This window comes from Dama dama, chromosome 12 (genome assembly GCF_033118175.1).
Source record: "Dama dama isolate Ldn47 chromosome 12, ASM3311817v1, whole genome shotgun sequence".
Lineage (NCBI taxonomy): Eukaryota > Metazoa > Chordata > Mammalia > Artiodactyla > Cervidae > Dama > Dama dama.
In genome coordinates this window covers 90,988,820-91,010,506 of record NC_083692.1, presented here as the reverse complement: position 1 = coordinate 91,010,506, position 21,687 = coordinate 90,988,820, and positions in this window count along the sequence as shown.

The window sequence follows — 21,687 nt, the reverse complement described above, 5'->3', positions numbered from 1 at the left end:
AGTCCAGCTCTTTGCAGTCCCATGGACTGCAGCATGCCAGGCTTCCCTATCCTTCACTATCTCCTGGAGTTTTCTCAAACTCATGTCCATTGAGTCGATGATGCGATCCAACCATTTCACTCTCTGTTGCCCCCTTCTCCTCCTACTCTCAATCTTTCCCAGCATCAGGATCTTTTCCAGTGAGTCAGCTCTTCATCAGGTGGCCAAACTATACCCCTTTGACCCTTCACTATTACAGAGCTTTTATATATACTATTCTCCTGACTTGAATCACTCTTCCCTTCTTGATAACTCTGACTCCTTCACATTTCTTTTCAAGTATCATTTTACAGGGAAGCTTCCCTTGGCTTTTACCACCAGCTCTAGTCCCCTGTCTCCTAGCAATTTGCATATCTCTTTCACAGCTATCCTCAAGTTGTTATCTTACATTTATTTATTTTGTTATATTGTGTCTCTCACTAGCTTCTCTCATGGCTTCATAAAGGCATGAATTTGTCTAATTTTTTTCTCCCTATTGTATCCAAACAAATAGCATAGTGTTGGGCACATAGTAGTTGCTCATGAAATAGTCACTGGGTAAATAAATGCATAAACTAAAATATAAATAACCAATCAAATTCTTTCCCCAAAATAAAGTTTTTATGATAGATGCCAACCAGAAGGAGAATGAAAAAAAAAAAAAAAGCCTGGCACATAATAGGTACACAATTTTGTAAAAATTCACCTACTTTAAAACTTTCGTAGAGCCAGTATCTACAGCCTGTTACTCTATGCATTCATGGTAAGCAGAACTAAAGCAATGCAATTTGCTTCCAGGATGCTAAGAATGAAGTGTTTTTGTCTGTTTCTGCTTCCCTTTGCTTTGTATAAATTTACTGTGACTACACTAGACAGATCAGGCCAAATGCAGGAAAGAGTTGCAAGGATTCCCATTTTGCAAGTTGGGCACGATGCCTGGAAGGGATGAAATTTAGGTCTTCCTGTTAAATGGATACCCAGCTGCCTAGTCTTAAGACTCAGATAAAGAATATCTACTAGAAAGAGAACCATCCCTAAATATGGGCCAGAGAATTCAAGATTTCAAGTATAGCTTCCTCACTGTGTGAGTGAGCCACTCAAAGGGACAGAAGATGAAGTGCCTCCATGAGTTCAGTTAAGGACACAGCCCAATAAGGAAAAGCTGCGGGGCTTATGATTGTTTTATAAAACAGTGTGAAGAGAATTGTTTGGCACTCGTTTGCACATGACAGACTCACAATAATTCATTTCTTTAAATATGAAGCCCCAAGTCACCCCATCTAAAATTATGTTTCCAACCAACATTGCTTAGTAACTGTACAGAGGAATGAGCCCTGGCCTGGAGGCAGCATCCACATCACATAGCTCCTGAGATAATGACTCGCTCTCTCTCTCGCCTTTGCAAAAATCCTGCTCAAGACACTTGGGTTCTTGTCCCATTTCTCTGGCACTAATTAGCTTCAAGGCTCTCACACAGTCTCAATTCTTCACATATAAAATGAGAAGGCTGTATTTTTTTTTTTTAAGGCTTTAAACATCCTTCTAGTTCTAAATTCTTTGATTTGTTCCCGAACCTCTGCCAGTGGATTGGAGTGTTAAGTCACCTACTTGGTCTCCGGAGTCGCAGGAGCATTGTAGAGGCTCCCTGTTCTTTGAGAGGGTTGGTTCACAGGAGGAATTCACTGGAAGGACTGATGCTGAAGCTCCAGTTGTTTGGCCACCTGATGAGAAGAGCCAACTCATTAGAAAAGATCCTGATGCTGGGAAAGGCTGAGGGCAGGAGGAGAAGGGAGTGACAGAGGATGAGATGGTTAGATAACATCACCAACACAATGGACATGAATCTGAGCAAACTCCAGGAGATAGTGAGGGACAGGGAAGCTTGACATGCTGCTGTCCATGGCAGTGCAGAGTCAGACACGACTTAATGACTGAACAATAACCACAAGCAGAGTGCGCAGAGGAGAAACCTGTCCTTTCCTCGCAGGAACGCAAGCAGCCTCCAACCTGGGCTGACTGAAGGGCTGGGGCGGGCGGAGGAAGCAGGAGGAGTTTTGCCCCCAGAAGGCACTGGCCAGGTTTCCCCTAACCACTGCTCTGATCTCAGCAGGTCGGCCACTGGCTTCACAGGCCTCCCCTCTGCAGCTGTGCCTGACAAGACTCCCTCGAAGAATATCAGGTCTCCCATGGCATATTGTCATGTTTACTGGGCAGCTGGACCTGCATTTAAAGAAAAAGACCATGTGTCCTCTCCAGTAACCCTCTCTCAGGGTTATGCTGCAACAGAAAATATCTGAAGCAAAGGGAAATAGCTGCACAAGAAGGACATTTTCAAAGAGGAGGCATAAATTCAAGCTACCTGAATTACTTTGTGTTTCTGTCCCCAGTAGAGAAGAGAGATATTCCTTCTTTTATTTTCCCAAATGGACTCTTGTCTCATTCAGGGCTTTACCCTGGGCAGGAAGATCAATGTCAACTTCTAGGTCTGAACGAAGGTTTTGTTTGTCCAACTAACCTACCAGAAGAAGACTCTAAGTTCAATTTCTTTGCCTTGTTTTATAGACGATAAATATACTGCCTTGCTTAGGATACATTTTTCACAATGTAACCCAAAATGCTACATGTCAAAATAATTTTCAAATTTCATTCTTTTAAACATACAATCTGAAATGTAGCAAGATGTCGTCAGAGTATAATTTGCTTAAGAATAATATTTTAAATTGAGATTTATTCTTGGCTATACTATACATTTGTCACTTCTTGGATAAACTTTTTTTTGTTAACTCTCTTCTGAATTATGTTGTCAACTCCCTTCTGTTTTATTTGAATCAAAAAACTGACTTTCACCTTAAACAGATGTGACAAAAGGAATTTTTCTGTTTTGAAAAGTCAAACTCATTCTTCTACTGTCCTCCCCTACAACCTCACTTTGGGTATTTTTAGCCTAAGCCAATCTTTCAATATTTACTTTATGTATGTAAATAACACATGTTCCTTTTGGAAATGCTACCTACATTCCAAAAAAGCAGTGACTCTGATCACTTACTGCTGTCATTCAAGTCCTAAGCGTTCTAATTCAAGTTCCTGGGTGACTGGAGACACCACCCTCACCCTATTGGATTCGTTATGAATAACACAAGAACGATGACACTTGTAATTACTGACAGATAGCTTGCCATCCTCTTTGAAGTTCCCCAAAGCAAGATGCCCCATATGTATGCTCAGAATTATTAGCTGGTGAGATTGCAAAGCAAACTTTAGCTTACTCAAAACAAAATGGCATTTTTTTTCCTTTATTTAACTTGAGTTACAATATTTCTCAAACACAGAGTGTAAAGACTCATACATGTAAATACATGAGCTGTTTGCTTGAAGGTGACATCATAAATAGAAGCCAACTTGTAACAATCTCTGTTTCAAGAGAATTATTACTAATGTTGAAAATAGTCAAATCTCACTAAATAAAAATAGATTAATTTCCTTATAAGGCAAATATATTGTGTGTTTCAGTGATGATGACCCGAACACGATCATTTCAAATTGCTTAAGATTTTGTGGAATCTAATGCCTAAAGTTTTATCTGCTTTCCAGCTTTCACATCCCCCTTACATTATAGATTAAATCTCATAATATTGTTTTGGAAGCTTTTGTCTACTTTCCTTCTGAATCCACATCCTATTTTTATATAGTAAATTTGTTGACAGTTTGATGTCCTAAACTCCATGCCTATTTTCATCTATCTCCATAGTAACTACACATTCCCCACAATGTTAAACTTTAGACCAAAGACAAAAATACATAGCCAAGAAGAAATCATTTTCTAAGTATTGACTTTCTGAGCCAGTCTAGTGTGTTTGCTATGAATGCCATAGCAAACATCTTTATATACATATCAACATCTTTATATACATATCAACATCTTTATATATGTATCAACATCTTTATATACATATCAACATCTTTATATACTTATCAACATCTTCATAATGGAATTAACTACGCCTTTTAAATTTTTGGTGGCATTTTTGGAGAACTTATATAAAGTTGATATAGAAAATTGTGTATTCTCCCAAAGGATTGCTTAAGATGCAGTGGTAAAGGCAAAATAATTGCCTAGGCTGATATCCAAAGGGAAGGCAAATTATGAGGTCAGGTGTGGCTTCCCCATGACTTGAGCAAAACTATTTCTTCCATCAAGGGAGTAATTCCCCTTCCCAGGAAGACACTCACTGCCACTCCCCTGAGTCACGTGCAAACTGTGCTATTAGAGATGAAACACCAACTCACATCTACAAAAATAGTCTCATAATTTTTCAGTGTAAACATTTAATGCCACGATGATCTCATGGGTCTGTGCCTTCTTCTAATAGTTATGGATGACTGACTCCAAATGATGTTCAGCCAAGTGACAGTAATCCTGTAGACGCCCACCTCGAAGGGCTGACCACCCCTGCACAGAAACACACACCTTTATGTGTCCATGTCCCCGGCACCTGTCATTATAATGTCCGGGTGCTATAACACACCAAACACTGCAACACGAGAGACCACCAAAGGCTTCCCCAAACCACAGAGTCACGCTCTTGTTGGCAAATGATTCAGATAATTGCAGTGAAAATGACATCAACAAGGCTCATAAACTGAACCTAACCTAATATTTAAAACTAATACTGAACTGAAACAAATGAGGTTTTATTGTGTGGATAAAGAACATAAGATTCTGGTTTAGAATCATAGCATCCTGTAGTTGGAAAGTACCTTAGAGGTCATATAGCTCAGCCACTCACCTGATGCAGAAATTTCTCCTACAACATTCTTGACAAGTGACCATTCAACCTCTCCTTTTTCATGCCCAGTGCCCAGGAGTGCACTGTTGCTATAGTCAGAAGTCACCTTGCTGAAACTTCCACTCACTGATTTCTGTCTTCTAGAGTTTTTAAATCAGTTCCACCACTCCCTATACTAGCTAGTCGGCTTTTTAAAATATATAATAATGAAAATAAAAGCAATCATTTATTGAGTACTTACTATGTGCCAGGCATTGTTATTTATTTAGAGATTATGAGTGTAAATAAACTCTGGAGCCAGACTGTCTGAGTTAGAATTCCGGCTCTGCCAGTTCCTAACTACACATTAGAAAAGTCATTTAACTTCTTTCTGTGCTTTGGTTCCTCAGCTATAAAACAGGCATAATAATAGTAATGCCTATATCATAGGGATGTTGTGATAATTAAATGTTGGTATACCTAAAGTGTTTAGAATAGTGCCTAGCATATGATAAAGACTATGAAAATGCTGTTGTGTTACTCATTGCTATCATCATTCTTACTATAATCCCATTGTATAGATGAGCAAACTGAGGTTTAGTGAGGAGGTTAGGCACCTTAAGGAACAGTTCTCATTGTTAAATCACATCTGGAATCATTTACTCTCCACTGTTTTCAGTATTGCCTGTGTGTTTGCTATTCCATTTGGCTTTGCTTTTTTTTAAATAGATTCGACTCTAGGAACACTTTTCAGTATTTGATTTGTTCTAAGAGTTTGTAACCAATAGTATGACTTCTCCAAAAGAGGCACTTCTAACACTCTATTCTCCCATGAAACAAAATCACCCAGTGTTAACCGAGAGATGGTAAAAGTGTTTTTTGAAAGGCAATATAACAAAATGTATCGAGAATCATAAAATTGTTCAAAGACTTTGATTTAATAATCCTACTTCTGGGAAGTTATTCCAGGGGAAAAACTCAACAGATAAGCAAGCTGCTCATATCTGAATCTTCCTTATCGCATTGCCAGTTCCATCCCCTGAAAAGATACTAGGAGTAAATATTAGGGGTATATTCAGGTAAATTAGGATAAACTGGAAGGAAAATTATGTAGTTAATGAAATGATCATTATAACATGTTAAAATATGGAAAGAAGCTTATGATACAACACAAAATGGAAAGAAAAAATATTAAATGGAAAAAGAACCAAAATTGAGTTATAATGGAATTATCACTATTAAAATATGCACCCCTGACCATAAACTGAAAATGAAAATAATTCTGTTAATGTGGTACAACCACTCTCTTCACTTCAAAAAAAATTTTTATGACCATGTCATTAAGCATGTGGGATCCCAGCTCCCCAACCAGGGATCGAACCCATGTCCCCTGCAGTGGAAGCGCCAAGTGCCTGGACTCCTGGGAAAGTCTCCCTCAGATTTTTTTAATATTTAGACAATAGAATACTATACGGTGAAAATGAACAAACTACACATATCAATATGAATAAATCTTGAGAACAAATGTTTCACAAAGATACACATGACATATTTCCACTTACACAATGTTTTAAAAACTTATAAATTCTATACCATATATTATTTAAGGGTACAAACATGTATATACACATGTGATTAAAGCTGAAATCTTTGGATGGGGATAATAAACACCAAAATTAGAATAGTGATTACCTTAACGCTTGGGGGATAGATGCTGAAGCTGAAACTCCAGTACTATGGCCACCTCATGCGAAGAGTTGACTCATTGGAAAAGACCCTGATGCTTGGAGAGACTGGGGGCGGGAGGAGAAGGGACGACAGAGGATGAGATGGCTGGATGGCATCACCTGCTTGATGGACGTGGGTTTGAGTAAGCTCAGGGAGTTGGTGATGGACAGGGAAGCCTGGCGTGCTGCAATTCATGGGGTCGCAAAGAGTCGGACATGACTGAGCGACTGAACTGAACTGAACTGAACTGGGGGGTGGAATGTGACCAGGGAGAGAGTCACAGGGAAAGATTACTTCTTATGCTGGTTGGAAAGTAATCTGGTTGTTTAAGTGGTTCTCAACTCATCTGAAGAGTTTATGAAAAATACAGATGCTAGGGCCCCACCGCTACAGACACATTCATCTGGTTTAGAGTAAGACCTGGGCTTCGTAATTTGAAAAGTTCCTGGGTGATTCTAATCAGCACCCAGCTCTGTCCCACTGAATGAGGGATAAGAACATAGCACAGGGAACTCAGCTCAGGGCTCTGTGATGACCTGGCAGGCTGGCCTGGGGGTGGATTGGGAAGGGGGCTTGAGAGGGAGGGGCTGCAGGTATATTTGTAACTGAGTCACCTTGTTGTACAGGCGAAACCAACACAGCATTGTAACGCAATTATCCTTTAGTTGAGAATTTTTTAAAATGAGAGATGAGGGCTAATCTTTATTTTTTGTATTGCTAAAATAGATCATAATGATTAAAACTGATCTTTAATGTTGATATATTGTTTTAGCAACAAAAAGACGAGATTTTAAAATGTGCATCTTGTGCTCTGCTTGACTCATAAAATTAGAGAAGCCTGTAGCTCTCTAGCCCAGGCACCCTTGGGTTCTCTGTTACCCACAGTACAAAGAAGCAGGCATGTGCATTATGCAAGAATGGAAACCAAGCCCCAATAGATGAGGGAAACAGTGCTGTTTAAATTGTCCTGCCAGCGGCAGACAGCACGACTGAAAGTGCCACCCCCACGGTATTGTTTTCTCTGCCTAGCGAATTTCACAAGCGCTCCCTTGTAGCGAGAGACTTCCAGCCCTCGGCTTCCTCCTCCTCCGGGCCTCTCTCTGAATGTAATAAAGCAAAGAAGAGAAAGAAGCCAATCTGTTGTGTCTCTGCAAGGCAGGCCTGTCAGATTTCCATGAGGCTAGGCCAGCAAGTACAGTGGCAGAATCGCCCTGTGAGCCAACAAGGAGGATAACCAATTGCCTTCTAAGGCAGTCAGCCCAGAGGATGGTCTTCAAGTCAAGTGCAGAAGCCAAAGGAAGCTGTGGGGGCCAGGTTTTGGACTCGGGTTAGCTAGAAGTGTAAGAGGGGGCCCTGAAGTGTGGAGGGCAGGTCTACCCACCCACTGTCCAGCCTCCCCCTCGTCTTCGTCCCTCTTCTGCAATCCCTGGGCTTGGACCTTTCCCCGGGTTTTCTTTAGAGACCAGAGAGGGGGTCTGTGAAAAAGAGGGTCTTAGAGTAAAGCCCTAACTTTTGTGGCAGAAAGAACAATAAAATAAATGAAATGTAGGCATATTAAGGCAAGAGCCAAATTAACAGAATAACCTTGTAGACTGAACTGTGGTTCCTTAGCTACTTGAAATTTAGTGCTAATAAAGAGAAAAGAGTACTCTCTTTTGGTTTAAAAACAAAAACAGTAACTCACTATTGCACTATTTTTTGCACAATCTGTCATCAGTAGAACCTAAATTCTAATATGACATTCATTACTTGAGATCCTTGTGGTCCAGCATCCCAGCATCCCAGACTGAGAATATTTTTACTAAGAGACCTGAAAATCCCACTAGGTCACAAAGTGTTAGGCATGGGATTAAAAAGAAAGAAGAGACAGGAAGAATGAAAACAGCATTGCCAAAATTTACTTTATGAAAGAACCCAAGATTTTACAATGAGGATATTTCTATTAAATATTCTAGCTAAGAGAGGTTAAGGAGTGACATGTTAAAAGCGGTGACTTTCTTTTCTTAGAAAAAAGAATTTGTGTCAGTGAGTGGATCTTATGGTCTGTTTGTTGAAAGAAGCTCAGAAATGAGACTTCCTCATTTTCTCTAAACTGGAGGAATGGTGATTATTTCTGAGATGATACAGATGAATATACATGTAAGCAAAAGTGGGCAGAAGCAGGAAGGCTAAGGAATGCTACCACCACTCTTAAGCCTGGCACACAATTATTTTTTTAAATTTATTTCTCCAGACCTAATCGTCCTAGCATCAGAAACAAAAGCTGAGGGATTAAGCTGTGTTCCAAGAACAGTTTTGATAATATTAATTATGTTGGGAAACAAACCCAGAAACAATAAAAATAAATCAAGCCATATTTCAGCTCCAACAAAAAAGCCGTGTCTGCCAAAAAGGCCCTAGTATCAAGAAAGAAACGATTTTCAAGCTTCTAAAAGAAGTCTAGCCATGAAGACTAAATAAGAAAAATGAAAACCTCTAGAAAGAAAAGAAAAGAAAGCAATTTGCTATTTTAATAAGTATGGCCGTCATTTAAAAGGAAAAAAAAAATCCTTTAATGACCGACATGTACTAGTGATTCTCTGGAACTATGTGATGAAGTTATCCCACAAGAATTTGCTCACACTTAATTAGTCATTTGTGTAGTCATCGGGCAAGGATTGCCAAGACTTTCACACAACCTGATGCCTTTAGTGGCAAAGACCAGTCAGACAACTTTCCAGATAGAAATAAAAATAAGTGCAAAAAATGTAGAGACCAGGAGAAAATGTGGCTTGTTAACAAAGCCGTGTAACCTTTGGCTCCGAATGAATTAAAAAACCCACAGTTCTGTTACAAACTCAAATTAATTTAAAATTTGACAAATCAATCAAATAAATTAAAAACTCAGCACAAACTCTTCATTATCATTTAAGTATCTACATGTGCTATTTCATCAGATCATTCTGGATTATAAATACAACAGTAATAATTTATACATATGAGTTTCCTTCACATCAAGATGTAAAATGGTTAGCTCATTGTTCTTACACCACTGTGAAGAAAAATGAAAACATAATGACGGCCTCATCAGTAAGTATGTTCATTCTAGAATAAACTAGGTCATAGGTCTTTGGTCAAAAGCCAGGTTCAAGTTGTTTGTCTTCCTGCAAGGGCATTGAATGCATCTCTGTGTAATCATTATAACGCAGACGTCTACTGACTAAAGATGTCCACAGGTAAAGATGACACATTAATACCCATTTTATATTGGATTAGTCCATCTCGGGTCCCATTTTAAGCATTTTTCCTCCCCGGTTTTGCTTGGAGGTTGTATCCCACTGCTGCGGTCTACTGTAACAAAGCTGGAACTCCACATCTTCATTCAGTCACTCAGCACTTCATTCATTCACATGTTCATTGATTGGTGATTTTAAGACTGACATGAGGAGACATTAGCCACATACTTTTAATCACCCTCATTTCATACAGCAAGCACAATTTCAGTTCAAGTTCCCTAATTTTCAATCCCAACTAGATGATCACCCCAAACCATTTCTTTTTTTTTTAATTGAAAGATAATTGCTTTACAGAATTTTGCTGTTTTCTGCCATATCAACATGAAGCATTTCAATATACAAATCCTAGAGCTCTCATAGCATTGAAAGTGTTACAATGAAAGTCTTAGTTGTTCAGTTGTATTTATCTCTTTGCGACCCTGTGGACAGTAGCCCGCCAGGCTCCTCTGTCCATGGAATTTTCCAGGCAAGAACACTAGAGTGGGTAGCCATTCCCTTCTCCAGGGGATCTTCCCAACCCAGGGATCAAGCCCAGGTCTCTTGCGTTGCAGACAGATTCTTTACTGTCTAAGCCACCAGGGAAGCATTTCTATATCCAAATCCCAGAGATCTCATAGCATTAGTCTTTCATAAATATTTCTTTTTCAGGCACTGGACTGGCACTGGGTTACAGGTGACATCATACCCTGACCAAGTCTCTGTCCTCAGGATTATAGAGTCAGGGGAGTGTCTGCTTGGACAGAGGTAGGGACAAGACGCAGTTAGAAAGAAAATTCTGATTTCTCAAGACTCTTAGTTGGGAGACTCCTAGAAAAGCATCCAGGATATAGACATCCCTAAATATCCTGATTTAGCAAAGCTAAAAACTATCACTGCACTAGATACTCATAATGTGCCTTTCAGAAATAGTATTTAACAGTAACTGGACACCCAAATACATAAACGGCTCCTGATTTACATGCATCCACTACGGATTCTGCCCCTAATACATTAAAACATCTGCAATCAGGTTAACTGTGACTTAAAGAGAGATGGGAGAACTTGCCTATGATCACACTGCTAGGAAGTAGGAAGACAGGATTTCCCACCCTGCTGGTGAGGCCCCAGGCCACATCCTTCACCACCACTCCAGCTGAGCTGAGGATGCAACTAGTTTCACTTGTCCTCCCATTCTGAAATGCTTTGCAGTGCAACGCGCTATTAATTTGGAGGAAGAGTCCTCTGTGATTTAAAGTAAATAATTCTTGACTGAGAATTCTGTTCTTGCCCCAGCTCTGCTAATGAGCCCCATAAACAAGGGTAAGTGTCTTCACCTCACTTCTTCTCAGTTCCCTCATCTAAAAAATGCTGACAAGTGTTGAGCTTCCTGTGTTTAGACAGTAATTTCCCGGTAGCTACCTATTTTACATGTGATAATGTATATTGTTGTTCGGTCCCTCAAACATGTCTGACTCTTTGTGACCGCATGGACTATAGCCTGCCAAGCTCCTCTGTCCATGGGATTCCCCAGGCAAGAATCCTGGCGTGGGTTGCCATTTCCTTCTCCAGGGGATCTTTTCAACCCAGGGATCAAACCTGAGTTTCTGCATTGGCAGGCGGATTCTCTACCACTGAGCCACCAGGGAAGCCTAACCTGTGGTGGACTGCCCTACTGGAGACTCTGATATGTGCTAAAATTTGAGAATCAATATTTTGCAGGAAGAGTTGATAATATTTAGAGCAGTTCGCCTGACGACAGCTTGACCAGTAATGTAATGGTAATGTGTATGTTTCAATACTATTCTTTGTGACAACCTAGAGGTGTGGGATGGGGTGGGGGGTGGGAGGGAAGATCAAGAGGGAGGGGACATATGTATACTTATGACTGATTCATGTTGTTGTATGACAGAAACCAACACAACAATGTAAAGCAATTATCCTCCAGTTAAAAATAAATTAACATGCTGACATGGAACTGAAAGGTCTCAAAAGGCTTTTTCATTCCTAAAATTCAAAGTTTTAAGAAAAATATATTCAAAATTAAGGAGTATTTTTTAAATTAAGATGTAGATCATAATTTAAATTATCTGTCTACATTTGAACCTGAGTATACCCAAAGGAATATCCCATAGGATTTTTATTTCTTTCAAGGAGAGCTTTAAAATGTTGTATTTTGATACAATTTCAACTTTAAAATGATCTCATCTCATTCACCCTTTTCAAGAGGATGAGTCCAGCTCTGGAAATGCCTTGACTCATGAAGTTACTCTCTGGAGGCGGAATAAAAACAGGCAATTTCTGCATTGGTATCTGGACACCTCACTTGACATTATGACATGTAGGCAGTGGTGATGGCTAGTGTTGATGGGAAATGAAGAATAACAGAATGCAGGAAGGTAGGAGGAAGTCGGCTGGTGGCAGAGGAGACAGTGGGACCTGCCTGGCAGGGTGATACCTCCAGCTGTCCAAGCTCATTACCAGTGTTGACTCTGCATAAGGGAAACAAGCTTCACACATATCAGTACGTAAGTGTTTGCCAAGTTATACACAACTTGTACTATTAATAATACACTCAGCCCTTCATCCGGCCTTAATACCCTCTTCCTGCTTCTTCTCTTGCTCCACCTCTTGCCTCCACCTGCTTGAAACCCTGCCCTGACAATAGCTTAGAGCTGGGGGATGCCTGATTGGGTAAGAGAACAGAATGGGGTCACAAAAAGAATTGTTATTTCCTGAGCTTCTTAAGCTTGGAGAGACCAAGAAAAAGGATCCAAGCTGATGACTTGTCTAAATATTCTCCATTGTATAAAGTTGGACCTTGAAACTGTACTAGAAACCCATAGCGTTAATAGCTACCATTTGTTTAGAGTTTACTAAGTGCCAAGTGCTATTCTGGGAGCTTCCATGGTGGCTCAGGTGGTCAAGAGCCTGCCTACAAAGTGGGAGACCCAGGTTTGATCTCTGAGTTGTGAAGGTCCTCTGGAGAAAGAAACGGCAACCCAGTCCAGTATTCTTGCCTGGAGAATTCCATGGAGAGGAGCCTGGTGGGCTATAATCCATGGGGTAGCAAAGAGTCAGACACAACTGAGTGACTACCTTGCCCATAAGCACAATCTCAAAGAGCTTATACGTACTAATCCACTGTTACCCCAACCCAGTGAAATAGCAACTATTATCCTTCTGTATATCACTCTAAGGAGTGAGAAGTTAGTTGAGAACTCTATTACAAACTCAGATGACCTGGTTCCAGATTCAGTGCTCCAAACTGCCCCTCTGTACTGCCTTGGTATAGATATTGTTCCCTGGAAATCCAGAATCAATCTTACCGATAAGAAAACCAAAATCAATGATGTAACTAGGCTTACTCACATCCTGCATACCTAGTTAAAGGAATAGCCAAATAAATAACAAATTCACAATTAAGAATAGTAATTCTTCTCCCATCTTTTGTTGACTCTGGCCGGGCTGAGAGTTGGGGATATCAGTGGGAAGGGTCTTGAGTTTCTTAGTCTTGCTTCATATAGATGCAGTTCCATGCCCTTGCTAGTTCTGTTGCTCTTTTCTTAGAGGTTCCACTTTCCTGAGATGTGGCACCCAAAAACATGAGCTGTCTGAACATCTGTCAGCAAAGGCCCAGAGTCCTTCAGAGGACAGTTTGTTACTGGACCAGGTTTGTGCAAAACACAGCAGGCCAAATGCTGAGATGTTAAGGTTTGCAGCAGAGAAAGGTTTATTCACAAGGTAGCCAAGCAAGGAGATGGGACAACAAATCTCCCATCTGTCCCCCTGAAGGTCAGGGGCTCAGAATATTTATGGGACAAGGAAGCGGGGTAGTCTGAGGTGTGGAGAGAGATGCTTGGAGGCAAGAAAAGGTGAAATGATGGGTGTTCTGTGCAGGCCTATATGAGTACCATCCTTCTTCATGGGATGCATGTTCAGAAAGTGGCAGTGTTAGCATGATCTGAGGGTGGGGTTTTGGACCAGTGGCATTAAAAAGTCATCCATTGGCACCTCGGGCAGACCCAGTTGGAGTCTTGAGCTGTTTGACCTGGGCAAGGCTAGCTCCACCTCCCTGAAAAACAATGTAAGTTACCATTGCTATGGCAACCCACGCTTCAGAGGTGTCATCTATAGCAGGCAGTTAAAGGAGTCGTGTGGTGTATTGCCTAAGTCACATGAAGCCTGGTGAGTCAGCCTGCAGGAACAATCATCACACATTACAGGGCTGCTTATTCAGCAAGTTACTGTTGTAGGGTTCTAACTTATGACTACCCTTGGTTTCAAGTTTACCCACTTTTTAAAAGAGCTAAAAGAACATTCATCCTCAGTGACAACAACAGCTATCCTGAGCAGAATGTGCCCCAACGTTGATGAGGTTTTCTTTTTTCAAAGTATCACAAGCACAGAGTGTAGGCTCATGACCCAGACTGACAAGGGCCTAATTTCAGCTCTCCCACTTACTTACCGTTGGGGGAACTAGGGAAAGTTACTTAGCCTTTCTGTGCCTCAGCTTCTACCTCTGAAAAATGAAGCTAATTTTTCAGGGTCATTGTGAGGACCTGTTAGGAGGTAATACTTAAGCATTTTTTAGCGGCTTAGGTAACATTTGTTCTGCACAATTAACCCACCCTGAAAGATTGTTTATAGATATCCTGCTAGGGAAAACTTTTTAAATCTCTTAAGTTCAATCAATGTGCGGCAGTTACATGTTTGAATTAATCCAGGACAGCCTAGTATGAGCTTCAGTATTTCAAGACCTGGACTCCTGGTGTAACCTGAAGATACAGCCTTCACTTTTCTAGAGTATGGGCATCTCAGGTGGTGCTAGTGGTAAAGAACCCGCCTGCCAATGCAGGAGACATGAGATGCAAGTTCAGTCCCTAGGTCGGGAAGATCCCCTGGAGAAGGGTATGGCAACCCACTCCAGTATTCTGGCCTGGGGATTCCCCACGGACAGAGGAGCCTGGCAAGCTACAGGGTCACAAAGAGTCGGACATGACTGAAACGACTTAGCACACACACATTCTAGAGCATCCTGGACAGACAGACAGACAGAGATTCACTCAGTCGTGTCCAACTCTTTGAGACCCCACAGACTGTAGGCTGCCAGGCTCCTCTGCCCATGGAATTCTTCAGGCACAAATACTGGAGTGGGTTGCCTTTCAGAGGTGAGTATTAAATCACACACACACACAAGCTACCTTCTAAGGAAAAATACTAATTTTTAAAGGTCATATACTTAAAGTATATAAAGAGAACAAAACAGTGCTTCCTACATAAGGCGATCAGCACAGAGCTCCAATCTGCAGTGGAGATGGCACACCACATTCCTGCTTAGCAATATTAATATCCTTTTTGGGCTAGTTCTAAGCTTCTAAGCTCACCTACTTCATTACCCTGTACACAAACCAGCCCAGGACTCTAAAGGTGCAGCCTTCTTTTCCTTCTTTAAGCAAGATTAAACTCTGCAGCATGACATTCGCCTTAGTCTATGCTATTTTCTGCAAAGGAATGATTGCAACCATGAGCATTCATTATTCCCTCTGCTGTCCTCTAGTCCCAGAGAGCCAGGGAGCGGGGGTGAAAGAGTTGTTCTCCAAGTTTTGTGAATTTCAACATTTGTGTGTGTCTTTAGAAATTTTTCAGCATGTTTTGTTTTAATCAAATAAAACATTTACAGACATGTACATTGTTTTGTGTTTTGTTTGATATACTGACATATTGTAATATACACCACAGAAAATCATGATAAAACTATTGACTCAAAGGTGTTTAACCCTCTCAATGAATTTGCATCTATTTGTTTCAAATGCTTCATTTCTCTGATTAGACAGTAAAAATAAGCTTAGAAATTATCAAAATCAGTCAATACTTGAAATGTATAGCATAGGCCTTCTGAAAATGAAACTATCTGTTTACCAGTTGAGAACTGTATTGTGGTTAAATCAAATAAGAAATAGGAAGCTGCAGTTGAAGCTATTGCATTCTATCTTTTTGGGTAGTAATTTAAATTTAAATCAATTTTATTTAAATCAATTCAATTTAACTTATATGCATCAATGCCATCATTATGAATAGTAGATGGAGCAGATTTGGATAAATAACACTGAGATTAGCAGTAGGATAAATAAAAAAGAAACTGTCATCTTGCACTGATTAGTCAAAGAAAACATTAAGGAATAAGTAACCATTTGGGGAAGTCTGTGACATGAAAGGAGAAGGCAATGGCACCCCACTCCAGTACTCTTGGCTAAAAAATCCCATGGATGGAGGAGCCTGGTAGCTGCAGCCCATGGGGTCGCGAAGAGTCGGACATGACTGAGCGACTTGACTTTCACTTTTCACTTTCATGCATTGGAGAAGGAAATGGCAACCCACTCCAGTGTCCTTGCCTGGAGAATCCCAGGGATGGGGTCGCACAGAGTCGGACACGACTGAAATGACTTAGCAGCAGTGACATGAAAAGTGACTGTGTGACCTCATGAAAGGGACAAAATAAAAAGAAGACTTTCAAACTAATTTTTGTCCAGTCAATCTAACCAGATTTTCCAGACTTTATATCAATTCATTTTACTTGGTGCTAATCAACTTAAATATTTTAAATGAGGGTACATAAGAAGAAATCCAAATATAAATTTCTGAGATGTTAAATGAATTATTAATTTAAGCTTGTTTCCACTTCACCAACCTATATTTCAAATTCATATTTATCATGTAATATGCTTCATGTTTTTATTCTAAATCAATAATGAATTCTTATGAAATAGTCTTACAAAGTTTTGACTTGTAAAAAACATTCAGAAAGAAATTATTTTGGCATTAAGAAATCATTCTTTGGAGGCAACAGAAATTCAGATTTCCACTGTGCCTCAGGCTGAGAAAGGATATTTATTAAATGAATACAAAGGCATTTTTCTTTATGATCAGCACCATGATCTTATCTCATTGACTCTACTTCCCGTCTCTTGCCTGCCCGTGACCTCATCATTCTCTGATGGCAGAGACGGTTCTTTGTTTGCTCTGGGTGTGGTCTCATCCATCTTGGGTAGAACAGCAATGCAAAGCAGGATGCACTTGTATGACCAAAACAGAGGAATGCCAGCAAGTTTATGGGCTTTATTCTCAATTGTGCTTCATATTAATTTCCTGTGATTTATGTTTTAATCCTTAATTGCTCCATTTTGCAACCAGCCAGCAGCTGCAGATCATGCAGGTCAGTCACCAGATTAGTCAGTCTCACACTTCAGAGGCCATTCTACGCATTTGCTAACCACATTCAGGGCAGAAGCCACCACAGGCTCACAACAGGCAGATGGTTGAGTAAAGAAAGTTGGTTTAGACCTGTCGTTCTCCAAGTGTGATCCCTAGACTAGCAGCTTCAGCATAATTTTGTTAGAAATGCAAACTCTTGCGCCTCGCCCCAGATCTAGTGAATCAGAAATTCTGCAAGTTGGGCCCAGCGACGTGAACTTTAACAAGCCCCTCTGGGTGATTTTGATGCACAATGAAGTTTGAGAACCACTGGGGGAACTTCCCTGGTCCAATGGTTAAGACTATGGGCTTCCACTGCAAGAGGCACACGTCCAATCCCTGGTCAGGGAACTAAGATCTCGCAAGCCTTGAGAACAACAACAAAAAAAAAGTTTGAGAATCATTGGATTAGAATGGTTTCCCAATGTCATGATTTTTTTTTAAAGTATATGATTTTATCACAAAGCTTCAGAAGATCCAAGATATTGTTTACATTACACTGTCTTATAGTTGGAACTATGAAAAATTAGGGGAAATGAATATTGGAGATTTATGAGTGGTCTAAAGAGCACAGTATTCTAAAACATAACCAACGTTATATTTATAGGAGTGAAGTTTGGGTGTAGAAAATACGTGAATCACCTTTCCAAGACCTACAACCCACTGAGGCAACTGCTTCCCAGGGTCTCCCAAGGTGGGGCTACTATCTCCTAGCAAAAGAAGCTTGAGGTTGAGGGCAGGAGTTCAGGCCCTGGGAGACTTGGATCACCATCATCAAAGTGGGTACCTATAACACTGATTCATTTTCTCATTTATTTGTTTATTCATTCCCCAAATATTTAATAGAAAATCTGAGTTCATTGGGCCTGGTAAAAATCCTTGCCATCACAGGATTTATATCATTTCTGAACCAGGCCAAGAAGAGTCAGGACTGATCCATTAAGGCAGCTTAAGCTGGTGGGCAGGCATGTTGAGTGGGTGTAAGATACCCTTGCCTCCCCACTCTTCTTCTTTTCCCCACTTTTGTCTTTCCTGGAATCTCCCAAAAGGGTGCAGGTGCCAGCCTCCAACATGAAGTCTGGCATACTTAAAGTTTACTGCTACATTTAGAGAACCGATAAATTTACCTGAACTTCAACTGCTAGGAATGAATTTGTTGTTGTTGTTTAGTCACCAAGAAGTATCTGATTCTTTTGCAACCTAACGGACTATAGCCCGCCAGGCCCTTCTGTCCATGGGACTTTCCAGGCAAGAATACTGGAGTGGTTTGCCATTTTCTTCTCCAGGGAATCTTCCCAACCTGGGAACTGAACCCACATCCCCTGCATTACAGGCAGATTCTTTATCACCAAGCAACCTTGGAAGTCTAGGAATAACTTTAAGAATGAATAAATGAGAAGGCAAGGGTGGGATGTTTCAAGAGAACAGCACTGAAACATGTATATTATCTAGGGTGAAACAGATCACCAGCCCAGGCTGGATGCATGAGACAAGTGCTCAGGCCTGGTGCACTGGGAAGACCCAGAGGAATCGGGTGGAGAGGGAGCGGGGAGGGGGGATTGGGATGGGGAATACGTGTAAATCCATGGCTGATTCATGTCAATGTATGACAAAAACCACTATAATATTATAAAGTAACTAGCCTCCAACTAATAAAAATAAATAGAAAAAAAAAAAGAATGAATAAATGATGGGATTCCCCTGGAGATCCAGTGGTTAAGACAAGTTCAGTGCCTGATGGGGGAACTAAGATCCCACATGCTGCACAATGTGGCCATAAAAAAAGAAGAATGGATATATGAAAAAACAAATACTGAGTCCCTTTACTCCTTCTTTGTCAGACTTTCTTATTTTTAAAATCTTGTTCCTAGCCTGGGTATAGTTTTTTGTCATTGTTTTATTTATTCATATGAACATAATGTTGTTTTTAATGGAAGCATTTTACGGTAATGTAAATTCATAGCCCTACTTTTTCTAAAAATAAATTTAGGTCTTACAGTAACTTCTAATAAGAGATGCATATAGAACACACTTATTGGGGTAGAACTATAATACTAAGGTCATAAAAAGGAGGAGGAAGCATATATATGTATACTCTGGCCCCAAAGGCTAACATGTTATCTGAGCATGATTATTCTATTTTTGCCAACCAGAGAAAGAAGAGCTATAGAATGTGTTGTTCTTAGAATGGCAAATTTGGAAGCCAGTTTTTTAGAAGGGATTTTTCCTCTAATACTAAACTCTAAGGCAAAATAAAACCATCATGCAATGTCTTATGTTGAAGACATTGTTAGATATTTTAGTCAACAACTTCAAAAGCTTTATAGCAAAATTTTGATCCTTGCATTCTCTAAAAGATAGAGAATACCAGTGATTCTGGAGAGGACTCAGTTAATGTCACATAAATATAAAGCTCAATCATGATCTATGTGATATCAGGACAGATCTTTTTTTTTTTTTTTTCCCCGTGACCTCCTTCCCACCCAACCTCCAGGACAGATCTTAAAAGTCACCAAAAAGCAGATGAGTAACATGTCCCTTAATCTTCACTAAATGTCACTTGTCTATGCTTAGTTTTTGAAGAGTAAAGTAATTGACAGTTCAAGGTTATTCTCCAACCAGAACGTAGTGTTAGGATTTTATGTTGCTGACTGATAGAAGATACATAAATCTTGTATATCAAGGAAGCAGGTAGCAAGGCTGACATTCTATAAAGCAAGTTGAAAATGCTGCCTCAGGTAGTTCTCCAGTGGCTTAGTGGTTAGGACTCTGGGCTTTCACTGCTATGGCCCAGGTTCAGTCTCTGGTTGGGGAACAAAAAAAAAGAAAAAACAAAACAAAAAACCCCAAAATACCCTGTTCCAAACTCTCTGTTCTGAGGGAAGATGAACTTCAGAATTCCTGAGTCAAAGCCAAAATTCTCCCTCACAAACACCTTTGCTTCCATTCTGGTACCTGCCTGAGGTCCCCAGAGAAACACACAAACCTACAGAACTGCATAGGACTCATCTTCCTAGCAAGAATGTTTAGCCAGAGCCTGGTAGACATAAGTTTGACCTGGAAAATTTTCAGAGTAGGTATCATCAGTTTTGCCACTCAGCCATAGAAAAAGTCCAGTAATGTTCCTGTGGAACATTTGATTCTGAACAACATCATTTCCTGACACGCCTGCCAGAGTGAATTAGCTGCAAAATGTACAGCCAGGCACCTGCATAAACCTGACCCTCTGCATGGAGCTGTTTGAATTCTGGTGATGACCACGGAAGGCAGTGATTGGAACTTGAGCCATTATTTCCGGTAGAACTTGGTAGAAATGATGGCTTATAAAGACTCTTCTCATAAGATGTGCTGTTAAAACTTTATCATTTATCACTTACATGTGGAAGCTAAAATATTACACAAATGAACCTATCTATGAAGTAGAAACAGACTCATGGACATAAAGAACAGTCTCATGGGGAATTCCCTGGTTGTCCAGTGGTTAAGACTCTGGGATTTCACTACTGTGGGCCTAGGTTCGATCCCTGGTTGGGAAATTAAGATCCTGAAAGCAGCTTGGCTCAACCAAAACTAGAAAACAAACTTGTTGCCGAGAGGAAGGGTTTAGGGAGCGGATGGAGTGGAAGGTTGGGGTTAGGAGATGTAAGCTATTATATACAGAATAGATAAACAAGGTATAGTATAGAGAACCATATTCGATCTTATGATAACCATAATGGAAAAGAATAGTAAAAAATAATGTATATATGTGTGTGTGTGTGTGTGTGTGTGTGTGTGTGTGTGTATAAAACCTAATCACTTTGCTACACAGCAGAAATTGGCACAATATTGTAAATCAACTATACTTCAACTTAAAAAAATTGTATCATAAGCATACAGAGGCTTATCTGCATGATTTGCTATGGCAAAAGAGCTTGTGTTCCAGTAAGAAAAAATGATTTCCTTGAGAGTGAAGTTTGATCTCATTACCTTTTCTTGGGTCCCTTAAATTTTGAAAGGCCATCTTTTGAAGGATATTTAAAACCTTTAATGGTTAGGGATCTATGTTCAGCCCCATGAAAAAGTTTGCAGGACAATGAGATTTCTCCCTTTTTAAGTGATAACCCACAAGATTTCAAAGTTTTGAGCAGCTAACACCTATGCTCAACCACTTTGTTTTAAGGTGTCTTTGTTCATGAACCATTAGAGAAACTCTTAACGCTTGCTGCGTAAGATACAAGGTCACTTGTATCGTAGAGGTCACTGTCCATCAGATGATGTACAGTCCCCTGGTAGGCTCGGCCACATCCCAGTCCAAACATGCCTCTCTGCAAACACTGAGAGACTGGGGGACAGATATACCTGATAGCTCCAGAAACGTGCTCCCTGGTATCTGCCCCAAGCCTTAGCCCCAGGTCAATCTATCTAGCTGACACATAAGTGAAAAGGGCTACCTCCATGGCCTCAGTTTGGGGATGACTCTGAAAAACCATCCCAGTTCCAGAAGTCCTGATAGAATAGGCTGAGGCCTTGGGTTGCACCTGCATCATGAGTCAGTTTCTCCCTCTGTTGGAGTCCTGTCTCCCTCAATTCCTTAAAGCTGTGTCTCCTGAATGAAATCCTTAATAAACTTTCTGCACGTGACAACTGGTCTCAGAGTCTGTTTCCAAGGACCCAATGGACAACACACA